A 17,050-nucleotide genomic window follows, 5' to 3' on the forward strand; every position below is an offset into this window, starting at 1 on the left:
GAATTGAAACGACAAATGGCTTCCAGATACAATCAAAAAGTAATACGGCGGTCCTTCATGAAGAATGACCTCATTCTAATCCGAAATGACATTGGAACCACTCGACCTGGAGATGGAAAGCTGGCTGCAAATTGGAAAGGACCCTACCGGGTCATAAAAGTGCTAGGGAAGGGCTACTACAGGCTTTCCGAACTCGATGGACGAGAGCTGCCAAGGTCATGGCACGCCTGCAAACTTAAGAAGGTACTATAGTTAGGGAGGATAAGGGACCTTGGGACAAGGCACACTCTTTTTCCTGAAAAGGTTTTTTAACGAGGTGCCAGGCCCAAGACCTACAAACTAACCCCCACGTGTATATATTTGCATTTCTCTTAATAAAAATTTTTCATATTTTCTACAAACGTTCAAGTCGTATTATTCTAAAAACAATCATCGCCCGATTATAAAGCTACAGATCGACAGAAAGTGAAAACCAAATTCACTGTGCGATCACGATAAAAACGAGGGTTAAAACCCAAAATTCTACAAAATCGGCAAAGATGAAAATAGAATAATACAAGAAGCTATAGAAAGTGATCCATAGAAAGGACCTGACGAGGTATTAATAAAATGGATTGCTATAAAATAGCTTAAAGGCTGGCCGACACCTAAAGTCGGCCAGCCCCAACAATCCAAGTTATAAGTAAAGCCCTGGAAAGAGGTCTGGCCAACCCTATGAAAGAGGATTACTATAACTTCGAATAGCCCGACGTGACGAAGTCGGACTCCTACAAAAGGTTACAAAAAGATAATCCCTGAAAGAGACATGAACAAGGTCCAAGAAAGAGGATTATCAAGTAACTCGACAGAGCCCGACGTGACAAAGTCGGCCCGAAAAGATAAAGTTACGAAGATAATCCCTGAAAGAGACCTGAACAAGGTCCAAGAAAGAGGATTATCAAGTAACTCGACAAGGCCCGACATAACAAAGTTGGCCTGGGCAGATAAAAGCTACAAAGATAAATCCCTGAAAGAGATCTGAATGGGGTCCAAAAAGAGGATTATCAAGTAACTCGACCAAAAGTCCGACATGACAAAGTCAGCCCAAGACACAAAACAACAAAGGTAATCCCTGAAAGAAAGGGCTTATTACGATCGATGAGAGCAACGTCAGGCCAAAGGATCAAGTTAATCATGTCAGATAGGAACTTACGAACGGGCCAAGACAAGTGCAAACAGACATAATATAGAAACTACCGAGTTACGACAATAAACTCCAGAAGCCATCAAAGACCAGCCCTGGAAGTCCGATAAATACTTTGTTTTTCAAAATTAAAGTTGCTAAACGAGCAACCCTAGAAAGTGTCAACAGTCAAACAAAACACCATTTACAAAAAGTTCAAACGCCCACAGACCGGGCTATGCACAAATTTATCAAGAATAATCAAAGAGAGTCCAAAGGCTTCCCAGTAGTAATATCAATAGGAGGTGAAGGAGGACGAGTCTGGAGAGGCACTACATCCACTGTCCCGTCGCCTCAATTCAAGATCTGACAATCAGAATCTGGCTCAACTACGGTCAAGGGGGCTGAAAGAACCGGCATGGTAGAAGCTTTCAGAGGAGGCACTGGAGGTGGCTCAACATCATCATCGGGATCAACTGGGACAATCTTGCCATCCTTTACTACGTTATCAAGACTAACGAGAGTCAAATCAGCATCAGGGGCAACAATCCGGAACTGCTCCATCAGATTCTCACAGGTGGCAGTCACGCTGCCCACAAGGTGACCATGGAGCTCGGCATAATCAGCCCGAGCAGTTTCCAAGTCATCACAGAGATGCACCAACTCCCTATAAGTCGAAACATAGCTATCTTTGTGCTTCAGTGCCATGTCCTTAGCCAACTTCAAAAAAGCAGCCAAGGCAATAGAGCTGGCCTTCTCACCTTCTAGTTCCTTCTCTACCTTCGCCAACTTCACCTCCAACTCATCCTTCAGACCCTTAATCCGATCAAATTTTGATTTAGCCTCCTCCATGAAGGATTTTATGGCATGAATCGGGATCCCCTGAACAGTTGGGAAAATAGCCGCACCCATATGTGCCATTTTCACACTACTTTTGGTGATAAAATCCAGATGCTGAAGAAGAGACACATCATCCATGGAGAGCCAACCATAGGGGGCAATTTGCTGGTCAACAAACTCGACAGCATCAAAATCTGGGGCATCCAAGTTAAAGGGCTCAAATGTTTTTTGCTTTTTTAAGGGAGGAGCACCAGAAGCAGCAACAGAAGTTTGTGGGGGATCTGCTAGTCGAACCCGAGGAGTAGGAATCACCCTCCTTAGCCCAGGGAAACTCGGCCAGGGCGGCTTCAGGATGGTTTAAGAAGACCCCTCCCCAACCGCCCTGACCGAGATATTCTGTGCAGCGGCTACCTTCCTAGCCTTTTTCAAAGCCTTCATGGAGTCATTGTTCTTCAACATTTCTGAAAAACAGGAAAGACAGAATCAACAAATGAAGTCATGGAGCACAGGGAAAGATAAAATAAACTAAAAACATGTCAGTCAGTACTCAACACATTTCGGACTAAAGATGGGTCCCCCAGAAATTTCTTAGTATCCAGATTCGGGGGCTCCCACCAAATATCCTCTAACACACTCACAAAGGCCTGTTCGATCTGGTCTAACATCTCCCAAGTATACCGGGACACCATGACATTCCTTTGCCACTCAAGAGGAAAAGCGGGTTCATCATTTTCATCAAGAAAAAAGGGGTGAACACCCTCAACAGCTCGAACTTTAAAGAAATAGTTTTTGAAGTCCTTAAAAGACTCGTCATACATGGCAAAAACTTTGTGCCCCTGAGCATATCTAAAGGAAACCCAAGAAGCTTTCTTTTTTGAAGAGGCCCCAAGCTTGGCCGAAACAAACAAATAGAGGAAAAGAGTTAGAGAAGGCTTGATACCTAACTCTTGACACAGCAGCTGAAAAATCTATAAAACCCCACGAATTGGGATGAAGCTGGGATGGAGCAACGTTACATAACCACAACAAGTCGGTCTCAAAGGCAGAAAAAGGAAAAGTAACGTTCAACTGACTAAAGAAATACTCGTAAGCATAGAAGAAAGGACGCTCTCCCTCGAGTGAAGTGGGAAAACAAACTCTCTTGTCAGAACCAGGCACTACAAGCTCATAATCCCTCTCCTGGGCATCACTACCATAAACCCTTAGATGCTTTCGTAGCTCTATACAAAAATCTGAGTCCACCACAGAAATACATAGAAGAACCATAGAATCCACCCAATCAGCCATGCCCTCAGGGACTTGGGAAGACGTCTCAACAAGATTTTTGCGAGAAGCCATGAGGCCAACTAGTCCTACAATAAGAAAAGAATATTGGATTACTAAAACACATCTCGGACAACAGCAAAACAACTCGGCTACACAATCAAGCACGGTATGAGGAACAAAAGGAGACCCAGGACCTACACGAAAGAACCAGGGGCGTCCTTTGGAGGCAACCACAGAACAAGAACTCAAAGGACCTACAAGTTCACACCCCAGCAACGACCCTTCATTCTTAACCAGAAACCATCAAGAAATCATCATCTCCGCCAAAAGGAAAAACTATCGACAAAACAAAGCCACCAAAGGGGCAACCCTTTTTCAAAACGCAGCAACTTGCAAAACCCTAAAGGCACTAAACCACCAGGAAATCCAGCCGAAAGCATACAGAAAGGCGAAAAGAAAATCAGAAACATACATCATAGCGACAGTCGAGTATAGTGGTACAAAAAGATTCAAGCTTTCCAACAACAACTCAGGCAAAATCAAAACTTTATTGAAGAATCACATTCCAAAGTAAAAACAGAAACGAAGAAAAGGTTCAATCTTTCCAAGCATACAAAATCAAGGCGTCATCAAAAGGATCAAAAGCAAAAGCAGCAGAAATAAAAAAGGTGAGGAAGAAAGCAAAACCAACCTTTGAAAAGTGAGTAGCAGAGAATCGATCACAAAGCAGAAGCACCAAGCAAAGGCCAAAGCTTCACAGAGAGACGAGAAGTGCAGAACAGGAAACGGCAAAAGAAAAGGGAAGTTACAGGGAAAGGAAAACCGTCTCTTGAATACAAAAATTTGAAAAGAGAAAATCAAGAGAAATGGAACAAATTAATGGGGGCATTAAAAACCCTCGCACATTCCCAAGGAAAATGCTAAAAGACAAAAGCGCGCGCTTTCAGAAGAAACAGAACAAAAACGTTCCGCGTTCAAGAAAGAGCTCTACGGAAGATAAAGCGACAAAATGCTTGAGTTCAGCTTTACCCGAGAAGGCTTGAAGTCCTAAAACCAAGACTCGACCGCCAAATAAAAGACCAAGCTCGAGCAGGGGCACTGTTCATACCCTGGGTCGAGCTGTTCGACCCGGGATGTTCTACAGACAAAGCGACCGACCTCTTCAGGCTAGAACAACCCGTCCTCTTCTTAAAGAGCTCGGCCAAGTCACAGGAAAGCCCAATAAAAGGGCCCAAGCAGAGGAACACGACCCGAATCCAAGGGCGGCCCAAGCCTATAGAGATAAAGGCGGTTCCCTTAAAGATAAGATGACCTCGCTCAAAGATAAAGATAAGATAAGATAACTAACTTATCTTTTCTAAGAAAGTCACTCTACGCCATTATAAATACACTGGAGCACCCAGGTATAAACTCATACTCTGATTTTACTCAATACCTGCTTAATACCCTTGCTAACTTAAGCATCGAAGTTCCTTGTAGGTACCCTCCACCCTCCGGGGACGAAGGATCAGCAGCACTGCCAAGCCCAATAGGTCGGACACGACAGCTCCGGCCGCCAGATCCAACAGGTCAGACATGACAGCTCCGGCCACCAGCTCTAAACAGGTCAGACACAACAGCTCCGACTAGTACAGAAGATCTCATCCGAGATCGACCTTCTGTTTCAGGTAACCCTCGGAACACTCACCGAGGAGGGGTAAGGTAAACTTAAAATAACATCGATCTTAGCCGGGTCGACGGAGATTCTATCTTTAGAAACAATATGACCCGATATTATACCTTGCTTCACCATTAAGTGGCAGTTTTCAAAATTCAAGACAAGATTAGTATTGGTGCATCACTCTAGTACCCTTGCTAATTTCCCTAAACAAGCATAAAAGGAGCAACCATACACACTGAAATCATCCATAAAGACTTCCATGCAATCTTTCAAAAGATCCGAGAAAATACTTGTCATGCACCTTTGAAACGTTGTCAGTGCGTTGCATAAGCGAAACGACATTCTCTTAAATGTAAACGTTCCAAAGGGACAAGTAAAAGTAGTTTTCTCCTGATCCTCAGGAGCTATGTGAATCTGGAAGTACCCTGTGTATCCATCTAAAAAATAGTAATGGGATTTACCTGTCAAGCAATCCAACATTTGGTCAATGAACGGCAACGGATAATGGTCCTTCCGCATTGCTTGATTCAGCCAGCGGTAATCAATACACAGTCGCCAAGTATTCTGGACTCGGGTGGCCATAAGCTCTCCACTCTTCGTCTTCACCATTGTTACTCCGGACTTCTTCTGCACTACTTGGACTGGACTTACCCATTCACTATCTGAAATAGGGTAAATAATGTCCACTTCCAAGAGTCGAGTTACTTCCTTCTTGAATACATCAAGGATTGTGGGATTTAGCCATCTTTGCGGTTGTCAGACCAGCTTGGTGCCTGATGAGCGGATAATTTATACGCTTTTTGGCATTGTTTTTAGTATGTTTTTAGTATGTTTTAGTTAGTTTTTATTATATTTTTATTAGTTTTATTTAAAATTCACTTTTCTGGGATTTACTATGAGTTTGTGTGTTTTTCTATGATTTCAGGTATTTTCTGGCTGAAATTGAGGGACCTGAGCAAAAATCTGATTCAGAGGCTGAAAAGGACTGCAGATGCTATTGGATTCTGACCTCCCTGCACTCGAAGTGGCTTTTCTGGAGCTACAAATTTCTAATTGGCTCGCTCTCAATTGCATTGGAAAGAAGACATTCTGGGCTTTCCAGCAATATATAATAGTCCATACTTTGTCCGAGATTTGATGGCCCAAACCGGCGTTTCAAATCAGCTCAAGACTGCCCGGCGTTAAACGCCGGAACTGGCACAAAAATGGGAGTTAAACGCCCAAACTGGCACAAAAACTGGCGTTTGACTCCAAGAAAAGTCTCTACACATAGAAGCTTCAATGCTCAGCCCAAACACACACCAAGTGGGCCCAGAAGTGGATTTATACGTCATTTACTCATTTCTGTAAACCCTAGGCTACTAGTTCTCTATAAATAGGATCTTTTACTATTGTATTTTCATCTTGGTTCTGCTGGTTCCCTCTCTGGGGCCGAAGCCAATGATCACCATTATCACTTATGTATTTTCATCAGTGGAGTTTCTACACACCATAGATTAAGGTGTGGAGCTCTGCTGTACCTCGAGTATTAATGCAATTACTATTGTTCTTCTATTCAATTCAGCTTATTCTTGTTCTAAGATATCACTTGTTCCTCAACTTGATGAATGTAATGATCCATGACACTCATCATCATTCTCACCTATGAACGTGTGCCTGACAATCACCTCTGTTCTACCTTAGATTGAGTGGATATCTCTTGGATTCCTTAATCAGAATCTTTGTGGTATAAGCTAGAATTGATGGCGGCATTCTTGAGAATCTGGAAGTTCTAAACCTTGTCTGTGGTATTCTGAGTAGGATTCAAGGATTGAATGACTGTGATGAGCTTCAAAATTGTGATTGTGGGGTGTTAGTGACAGACGCAAAAGAATCACTGGATTCTATTCCGACCTAATCAAGAACCGACAGATGAATATCCGTGCTGTGACAGAGCGCGTTGAACATTTTCACTGAGAGGACGGGACTGTAGCCATTGACAATAGTGATGCCCAACATATAGCTTGCCATGGAAAGGAGTAAGAAGGATTGGATGAAGACAGTAGGAAAGCAGAGAAACGGAAGGGACAAAGCATCTCCATACGCTTATCTGAAATTCTCACAAATGAATTGCATAAGTATCTCTATCTTTACTTTATGTTTTATTTATCTTTTAATCATTAATCCTCCATAACAATTTGAATCCTCCTGACTAAGATTTACAAGATGACCATAGCTTGCTTCATACTAACAATCTCCGTGGGATCGACACTTACTCGCGTAAGGTTTATTACTTGGACGACCCAGTGCACTTGCTGGTTAGTTGCGCAAAGTTGTGATAAAGAATTGAGATTGCAATTGAGCGTACTATGTTGATGGCGCCATTGATGATCACAATTTCGTGCACCAAGTTTTTGGCGCCGTTGCCGGGGATTGTTTGAGTTTGGACAACTGACGGTTCATCTTGTTGCTTAGATTAGGTATTTTTTTTTTTTCATTCATGTGTCTTCATTGATCTTCAAGTTGTTCTTGATGATTTCCTTGCTCTGATCTTTAAATTCTCTTGTTTTATGTGTTTTGTTGTTTCTCATATGCATTCTCAATTTGTTAGTGTCAGTAGTATACAAACTTCTAAGTTTGGTGTCTTGCATGCATTGTTTATTTGATGTTAGTTTCATTTTGATTATTCCTCATCATTAAAAATTCAATTTTTTTTAATTTGTGTCTTTTCAAGTCAATAATATAGAGAATTGAAGATTCAGAACATAAAGCAGAGGAATTACACAGAAAAAGCTGGGCGTTCAAAACGCCCAGTGAGGAAGGAAAACTAGCGTTTAAACGCTAGCCAGGGTACCTGGCTGGGCGTTTAACGCCCAAAAGGGTAGAGTTTTGGGCGTTAAACGCCAGAATGGATACCATTCTAGGCGTTTAACGCCAGGATGGCACAAGAGGGAAGATTCTATTTTTAATTCAATTCTTTTCAAGTTTTCATAATTTTTCAAAATCAAATCTATTCCAACTCATATCTTTTCAATCATATCTTTTCAAAATCAATTTCTTTCCATTTTCAAAAATACTTGCTAACAATTAATGATTTGATTCAACATTTCAAGTATGTTGCCTTTTCTGTTGGGAAAGGTTTAATGTCTGAATCATATCTTTTAAATTTCTTGTTAGCCAAGTCATTAATATATCTTTTCTTGTTAGCCAAGTCATTAATTTTAAAAAATCAAATCTTTTTAAATTATTTTTCAATCATATCTTTTCAATAATATCTTTTTAAAATCATAACTTTTCAATCATATCTTCTTAATCACATCTTTTTCAAAATAGTTTTCAATCATATCTTCTTGATTTCTAATTTCAAAATCTTTTTCAAAAATCACTTAATTTCTTTCCCAATCTTAGTTTTCCAAAATCAATTACCATAAATTCACTTTAATTTTCGAAAATTTATTTCCCTCTTCTCACATCCTTCTATTTATGGACTAACACTCCTCCTCAATGCACAATTCGAACTCTATCTCTCTTGATAAGTTTGAATTCTTCTACCTTCCCCTTCTATTCTTCTTTTCCTCTAACACCTCAAGGAATCTCTATACTGTGACATAGAGGATTCCATATTTTCTTGTTCTCTTCTCTTTCATATGAGCAGGAACAAAGACAAAGGCACTCTTGTTAAGGCTGACCCTGAACTTGAAAGGACCTTGAAGCGAAAGCTAAGAGAAGCTAAACCACTACCCTCTGTAGAGGACCTAACAGAAATCTTCAAACAAGTAGAAGACATGGCAGCCGAAAACAACAACAATGTTAACAATGCAAGGAAGGTGCTAGGTGAGTTTACTGCACCTACTCCCAACTTCTATGGGAAAAGCATCTCTATCCCTGCCATTGGAGCAAACAACTTTAAGCTTAAGCCTCAATTAGTTTCTCTAATGCAACAGAATTGCAAGTTCTATGGACTTCCATTGGAAGATCCTCATCAGTTTTTAGCTGAATTCTTACAAATCTGTGACACTGTTAAGACCAATGGGGTTGACCCTGAAGTCTACAGACTTATGCTATTCCCTTTTGCTGTAAGAGACAGAGCTAGGATATGGTTGGACTCACAACCCAAAGAAAGCCTGAACTCTTGGGAAAAGCTAGTCAATACCTTCTTAAAGTCTGTCTGGAATGCAAGCTGCACCAGGCAGTACTAAGGACGCTTCATCTGAAGAAGAAGCTTATGATCCTGAGAACCCATCAATGGAAGAGGTGAATTACATGGGAGAACCCTATGGTAACACCTATAATCCTTCATAGAGAAATCATCCAAATCTCTCATGGAAGGATCAACAGAAACCTCAACAAGGTTTCAACAACAATAATGGTGGAAGAAACATGTTTAGCGATGGCAAGCCTTTTCCATCATCTTCTTAGCAACAGACAGAGAATTCTAAGCAGAGCCACTCTGACTTAGCAACCATGGTCTCTGATCTAATCAAAACCACTCAAAGTTTCATGACTGAAACAAGCTCTTCCATTAGAAACTTGGAGGCACAAGTGGGTCAGCTGAGTAAGAAAGTTACTGAACTCCCTCCTAGTACTCTTCCAAGCAATACAGAAGAAAATCCAAAAGGAGAGTGTAAGGCCATCAACGTGGCCGAATTTGGAGAGGAGGAAGAGGCAGTGATCGCCACTGAGGAAGACCTCAATGGACGTCCACTGGCCTCCAATGAGTTTCCTAATGAGGAATCATGGGAATCTGAGGCTCACACTGAGACCATAGAGGTTCCATTGGATTTACTTCTACCATTCATGAGCTCTGATGAGTATTCTTCCTCTAAAGAGGACGAAGATGTCACTGAAGAGCAAGTTGCTAAGTACCTTGAAGCAATCATGAAGCTAAATGACAAGTTATTTGGTAATGAGACTTGGGAGGATGAACCCCCTTTGCTCACCAAAGAACTGGATGACTTGACTAGGCAGAGATTACCTCAAAAGAGGCAGGATCCTGGGAAGTTCTCAATACCTTGTACCATAGGCACCATGACCTTTAAGAAGGCTCTGTGTGACCTAGGGTCAAGCATAAACCTCATGCCTCTCTCTGTAATGGAGAAGCTAGGGATCTTTGAGGTGCAAGCTGCAAGAATCTCATTAGAGATGGCAGACAATTCAAGAAAATAAGCTTATGGACTTGTAGAGGATGTTCTGGTAAAAATTGAAGACCATTACATCCCTGCTGATTTCATAGTCCTAGAAATTGGGAAGTGCATGGATGAATCCATCATCCTTGGCAGACCCTTCCTAGCCACAGCAAAGGCTGTGATTGATGTTGACAGAGGAGAATTGATCATTCAAGTGAATGAAGAATCCCTTGCGTTTAAGGCTCAAGGATATCCCTCTGTAACCATGAAGAGGAAGCATGAAGAGCTTCTCTCAAAACAGAGTCAAATAGAGCCCCCACAGTCAAACTCTAAGTTTGGTGTTGGGAGGCCACAACCAAATTCTAAGTTTGGTGTTGAACCCCCACATTCAAACTCTAAGTTTGGTGTTGGGAGGTTCTGACATTGCTCTGAGTATCTGTAAGGCTCCATGAGAGCCCACTGTCAAGCTACTGACATTAAAGAAGCGCTTGTTGGGAGGCAACCTAATGTTATATTTATCTATTTTCCATTGTTATTTTATGTTTTCTATAGGTTGATGATCATGGGAAGTCACAAAATCAATTGAAAAAGCAAAAACAGAAAGAAAATCAGCACACCCTGGAGGAAAATTTGTTGGCGTTTAAACGCCAATGAAGATAGCAAAATGGGCGTTTAACGCCCAGTCTGGCATCATTCTGGGCGTTTAACGCCAGAATGGGGCACCAGACTGGCGTTTAACGTCAGGAATGGGCAAGAAGCTGGCGTTAAACGCCAGAAATGGGCACCAGCCCGGCGTTTAACGCCAGGATTGGCAGAAGGAGCATTTTTGCTCGCCACTTGGTGCAGGGATGAATTATCCTTGACACCTCAGGATCTGTGGATCCCACAAGATCCCCACATACCCACCACTCTCTCTCTTCTTCACCCATTCACCAATCACCTCAATACCTCTTCCCCAAAAACCCCTCACCTATCAAGTCCCACCATTCTCTTCACAACTCAAATCCATCTTTCATAAAAACGCCACCCACCTCACCATCTAAATTTAAACCACTTTCCCTCCCAAACCCACTCATAATGGCTGAACCCTACCCTTCTCTCCACCCCTATATAAACCATTCTTCACTCCTTCATTTTCACACAACCTAAACACTACTTCTCCCCCTTGGCCGAACCACAAAGGCCCCTCCATCTCCTCTTTTTCTTCTTCTTCTACTCTCTTCTTTCTTCTTTTTCTTGAGGACGAGCAAACCTTCTAAGTTTGGTGTGGTAAAAGCATTATTTTTTGTTTTTCCATAACCATTTATGGCATCTAAGGCCGGAGAAACCTCTAGAAAGAGGAAAGGGAAGGCGAAAGCTTCCACCTCCGAGTCATGGGAGATGGAGAGATTCATCTCAAGGGTGTATCAAGACCACTTCTATGAAGTTGTGGCCATGAAGAAGGTGATCCCCGAGGTCCCTTTCAAACTCAAAAAGAGTGAATATCCAAAGATCTGACATAAGATCCGAATAAGAGGTTGGGAAGTTCTTACCAACCTCATTCAACAAGTCGGAATCTTAATGGTTCAAGAGTTCTATGCCAATGCATGGATCACCAAGAACCATGATCAAAGTGCGAACCCGAACCCAAAGAATTGGCTTACAATGGTTCGGGGGAAATGCTTAGATTTTAGTCCGGAAAATGTAAGGTTAGCATTCAACTTGCCCATGATGCAAGGAGATGAACACCCTTACACTAGAAGGGTCAACTTTGATCAAAGGTTGGACCAAGTCCTCATAGACATTTGTGAAGAGGGCGCTCAATGGAAGAGAGATTCAAGATGGAAGCTGGTTCAACTGAGAAGGCATGACCTCAAGCCCGTGGCTAGGGGATGGTTAGAGTTTATCCAACGCTCAATCATTCCCACTAGCAACCGGTCTGAGGCTACTATAGACTGGGCTATCATGATTCATAGCATCATGATTGGAGAGGAAGTAGAAGTTCATGAGGTTATATCCCAAGAACTGTATAAGGTGGCGGACAAGTCCTCTACCTTGGCAAGGTTAGCCTTCCCTCATCTCATTTGTCACCTCTGTAATTCAGTTGGAATTAACATAGAGGGAGACATCCTCATTGATGAGGACAAGCCCATCACTAAGAAGAGGATGGAGCAAACAAGAGATCCCACTCATGGACATGAGGAAATTTCTCACCATGAAATCCCTGAGATGCCTCAAGGGATGCACTTTCCTCCACAAAACTATTGGGAGCAAATCAACACCTCCCTAGGAGATTTGAGTTCCAACATGGGACAACTAATGGTGGAGCACCAAGAACATTCCACCCTCCTCCATGAAATTAAAGAAGATCAAAGAATCATGAGAGATGAGCAACAAAGACAAGGAAGAGACATTGAGGAGCTCAAGCACTCCATAAGATCTTCAAGAGGAAGAACAAGCTGCCATCACTAAGGTGGACCCGTTCTTTAATCTCCTTGTTCTTTATTTTTCTGCTTTTTGAAATTTTTATGCTTATGCTTATGTTTGTGTCTTATGATCATTAGTGTCTTAGTGTCTATGCCTTAAAGTTATGAATGTCCTACGAATCCATCACCTTTCTTAAATGAAAACTATTTTTATTACAAAAGAACAAGAAGCACATGATTTCGAATTCATCCTTAAAACTAGCTTAATTATTTTGATGTGGTGACAATAGTTTTTTATTTTCTGAATGTATGCTTGAAGAGTGCATATGTCTTTTGAATTTGTTGTGTATGAATGTTAAAATTGTTGGCTCTTGAAAGAATGATGGAAAAGGAGAAATGTTACTGAGGATCTGAAAAATCATCAAATTGATTCTTGAAGCAAGAAAAAGCAGTGAATTCAAAAAAAAAAGAGAGAAGCAAGCAGAAAAAGCCAATAGCCCTTTAAACCAAAAGGCAAGGGTAATAAAAAGGATCCAAGGCTTTGAGTATCAGTGGATAGGAGGGCCTACAGGAATAATGTCCTGGCCTAAGCGGCTAAACCAAGTTGTCCCTAACCATGTGCTTGTGGCGTGAAGGTGTCAAGTGAAAACTTGAGACTGAGTGGTTAAAGTCATGATCCGAAGCAAAAAGAGTGTGCTTAAGAACCCTGGACACCTCTAATTGGGGACTCTAGCAAAGTTGAGTCACAATCTGAAAAAGGTTCACCTAGTTATGTGTCTGTGGCATGTATGTATCTGGTGGTAATACTGGAAAACAGAGTGCTTTGGGCCACGACCAAGACTCAATAATTAGCTCTATTCAAGAATCATCATACTTGACTAGGAGAATCAATAACACTATCCAGATTCTGAGTTCCTATAGAAGCCAATCATTCTGGACTTCAAAGGATAAAGTGAGATGCCAAAACTGTTCAGAGGCAAAAAGCTACTAGTCCCGTTCATCTAATTGGAGCTAAGTTTCATTGATAATTTAGAATCTATAGTATATTCTCTTCTTTTTATCCTATTTGATTTTCAGTTGCTTGGGAACAAGCAACAATTTAAGTTTGCTGTTGTGATGAGCGGATAATTTATACGCTTTTTGGCATTATTTTTAGTATGTTTTTAGTATGTTTTAGTTAGCTTTTATTATATTTTTATAAGTTTTTATTTAAAATTCACTTTTCTGGGCTTTACTATGAGTTTGTGTGTTTTTCTGTGATTTCAGGTATTTTCTGGCTGAAATTGAGGGACCTGAGCAAAAATCTGATTCAGAGGATGAAAAGGACTGCAGATGCTGTTGGATTCTGACCTCCCTGCACTCGAAGTGGATTTTCTGGAGCGACAAAGCCCAATTGGTGCGCTCTCAATTGCGTTGGAAAGTAGACATCCTGGGCTTTCCAGAAATATATAATAGTTCATACTTTGCCCGAGATTTGATGGCCCAAACCGGCGTTCCAAATCATCTCAAGACTGCCCGGCGTTAAACGCTGGAACTGGCACAAAAGCTGGCGTTTAACTCCAAGAAAAGTCTCTACACATAGAAGCTTCAATACTCAGCCCAAACACACACCAAGTGGGCCCGAAAGTGGATTTATACGTCATTTACTCATTTCTGTAAACCCTAGGCTACTAGTTCTCTATAAATAGGATCTTTTACTATTGTATTTTCATCTTGGTTCTGCTGGTTCCCTCTCTGGGGCCGAAGCGAATGATCACCATTATCACTTATGTATTTTCAACGGTGGAGTTTCTACACACCATAGATTAAGGTGTGGAGCTCTGCTGTACCTCGAGTATTAATGCAATTACTATTGTTCTTCTATTCAATTCAGCTTATTCTTGTTCTAAGATATCTCCCTCCGTTCTACCTTAGATTGAGTGGATATCTCTTGGATTCCTTAATCAGAATCTTCGTGGTATAAGCTAGAATTGATGGTGGCATTCTTGAGAATCCGGAAGGTCTAAACCTTGTCTGTGGTATTCTGAGTAGAATTCAAGGATTGAATGACTGTGATGAGCTTCAAACTCGCGATTGTGGGGCGTTAGTGACAGACGCAAAAGAATCACTGGATTCTATTCCGACATGATCGAGAACTGACAGATGAATAGACGTGCTATTACAGAGCGCGTTGAACATTTTCACTGAGAGGACGGGACTGTAGCCATTGACAACGGTGATGCCCAACATACAGCTTTCCATGGAAAGGAGTAAGAAGGATTGGATGAAGACAGTAGGAAAGTAGAGAAACAGAAGGGACAAAGCATCTCCATACGCTTATCTGAAATTCTCACAAATGAATTGCATAAGTATCTCTATCTTTACTTTATGTTTTATTTATCTTTTAATCATTAATCCTCCATAACCATTTGAATCCACCTGACTGAGATTTACAAGATGACCATAGCTTGCTTCATACCAACAATCTCCGTGGGATCGACCCTTACTCACGTAAGGTTTATTCCTTGGACGACCCAGTGCACTTGCTGGTTAGTTGTGTGAAGTTTTGATAAAGAATTGAGATTGCAATTGAGCGTACCATGTTGATGGCGCCATTGATGATCACAATTTCGTGCACCAGTGCCTTCTTCCAAGAAAATCCTATGGAGGCACACTTGAAGGCTTATCCCCATATTGTCACTTAGGCTCCATCCGATCGCCTTCTTATACTTCTGGATAACCTCAAGGAGTTGTTGCTCTTCTTGATCGGAGAGGTCGGCTGCCACTATCACCAAGAATCTATGTTCCTCATCACGGAACGCATATTTAACACCGGGTGGTAGTGGTTTCAAATCATTCCTTGCTTCTTGGCGAGGTAACTTATCCTCTTGGTTGTGGGGACTTCGTGTGGCACTTTCATCTTCTTCACCCTCAAGGCCCACCTCTTATGAACTTTCTTTATCACTTAGACCTCTTTGAAGCTCATGGGTGATACATACCTCAAGTTCCTCCGCTTTCCCATCTTCAATGAAATTCTAACCCCATCAATGGATTCCTCCCTCGGAAGAGTGGGTTGAGAGTGAATCTCATCAAGCGGCTCACTTCCTTCCGGGGTTATAGCATCAATGCTAGATATTGGAATTGATGGGTGTGACAAGGGTGGAGGAGCAAGGTTGTTAGGGGTAGAGTGAGAGGGAGCTAGTCGTGACAGAGCCTCGGCAAGAGTCGCCATGCAATTCTCTTGCTTCCTTTGAAATTCCCTCTGCTCTTGGATGAGGACTTGAAAGCTAAGCTCCCCATAAGGGGAGTTAATCGGGATAGGATGGTGGTGGAAACAAGGTTGTCCCAACTGTGGCGATAGGTAGGTGGGTGGAGAGAAAATTGGTGGTGGAAAAGGTAAAGGGGCTTGAGGATATGATGGTTGTGTCTCATGTTGAGGGCATGGAACATGAACATATCGAGGGACAAAATTATAATGAGGCCATGTTCCACGAGGTGTGAGAGGTTGATAGACACTAGATCATGGGGCCCTCGCAACGGTCCTTGTTGCCAAGAATTGATTGCTTGTGACCCTTCCTCGAGTTGACCTCCCATACCTTGTGGTGAGCCAACATTGGAATTGCTACCCCCTACAACATGATAACAACTAGACTCCAAGACAAAAGGATGATAATTCATGATGAATAGGAAAAATAAAGCGCAATGATATCAATAAAAGCAATAAACAAATGAGTATATATACTCTAACTATATCTATTTATCTAGGACTAGACAAACAAAAAGTGTTAGTTGCTATCAATACTAAGATAGAGGCGCCTCCTACCAATTAGTGCCAAGTAGCAAACCAAAAACCAAATATTCACACTATTCACATATTTACACAACCAAAATCATAGCACTGATTGCACTTAAAGTGAATTCCCCGGCAATGGCGCTAAAACTTTAATGGGTGATTGATGATATTGCCAATTGCTTGAGTTTGGATTTTTCACACTAAAAGAGGGTTAACGTTGCAAGCATAGACCAAACTCAACAGTCGGTCACCGATCAAATTGGAAATTCACAAGATGTATCACAACTCAAAATCAATTTAAAACCGAGAGTATTTGACTCCCGGGTCTTCTCCCAAGGAATCACTTGAGGGCAATGAGTGTGCAAATTCCGGTTGTAATGATCAAGGGGTTGTCAATGAAGAAATGAACATGTAAAACAATAAAAGAACATGCAAAATTATAATGATTGAACTAAAAAACAAATTAAAGAACCGACTATGTAATATAAACAAGTAAAGTATAAAAGAGATTAACATAGCAATGTATAAAAGATTGAAAGCATAAAAAGGGGTCTTGGCTTGGAGTGAGCTAAGGGTCCTTTCCTTGTTGGAACCACAACTATGACAATTATGATGGATTAGTCTCACTTGATCAATCCTCACATCGGAAGATAAGTTAAATGAGCATAAGTGTTCTTAACCCACAAATCCTAAATTGCTTGCTAATTGCTTTAGGAACAAATTAGCGTTAGTGGGAACAAGAACAATTAACAATCCAAGAATTAACACTAAATGTTGGACATTCTAACTCTAGGAACCCAATAGCTCACCTTCCCCAAGCCAAGAGACAAAAATTTAGCC

This window comes from Arachis duranensis, unplaced genomic scaffold, assembly GCF_000817695.3.
Source record: "Arachis duranensis cultivar V14167 unplaced genomic scaffold, aradu.V14167.gnm2.J7QH unplaced_Scaffold_354585, whole genome shotgun sequence".
Taxonomy (NCBI): domain Eukaryota; kingdom Viridiplantae; phylum Streptophyta; class Magnoliopsida; order Fabales; family Fabaceae; genus Arachis; species Arachis duranensis.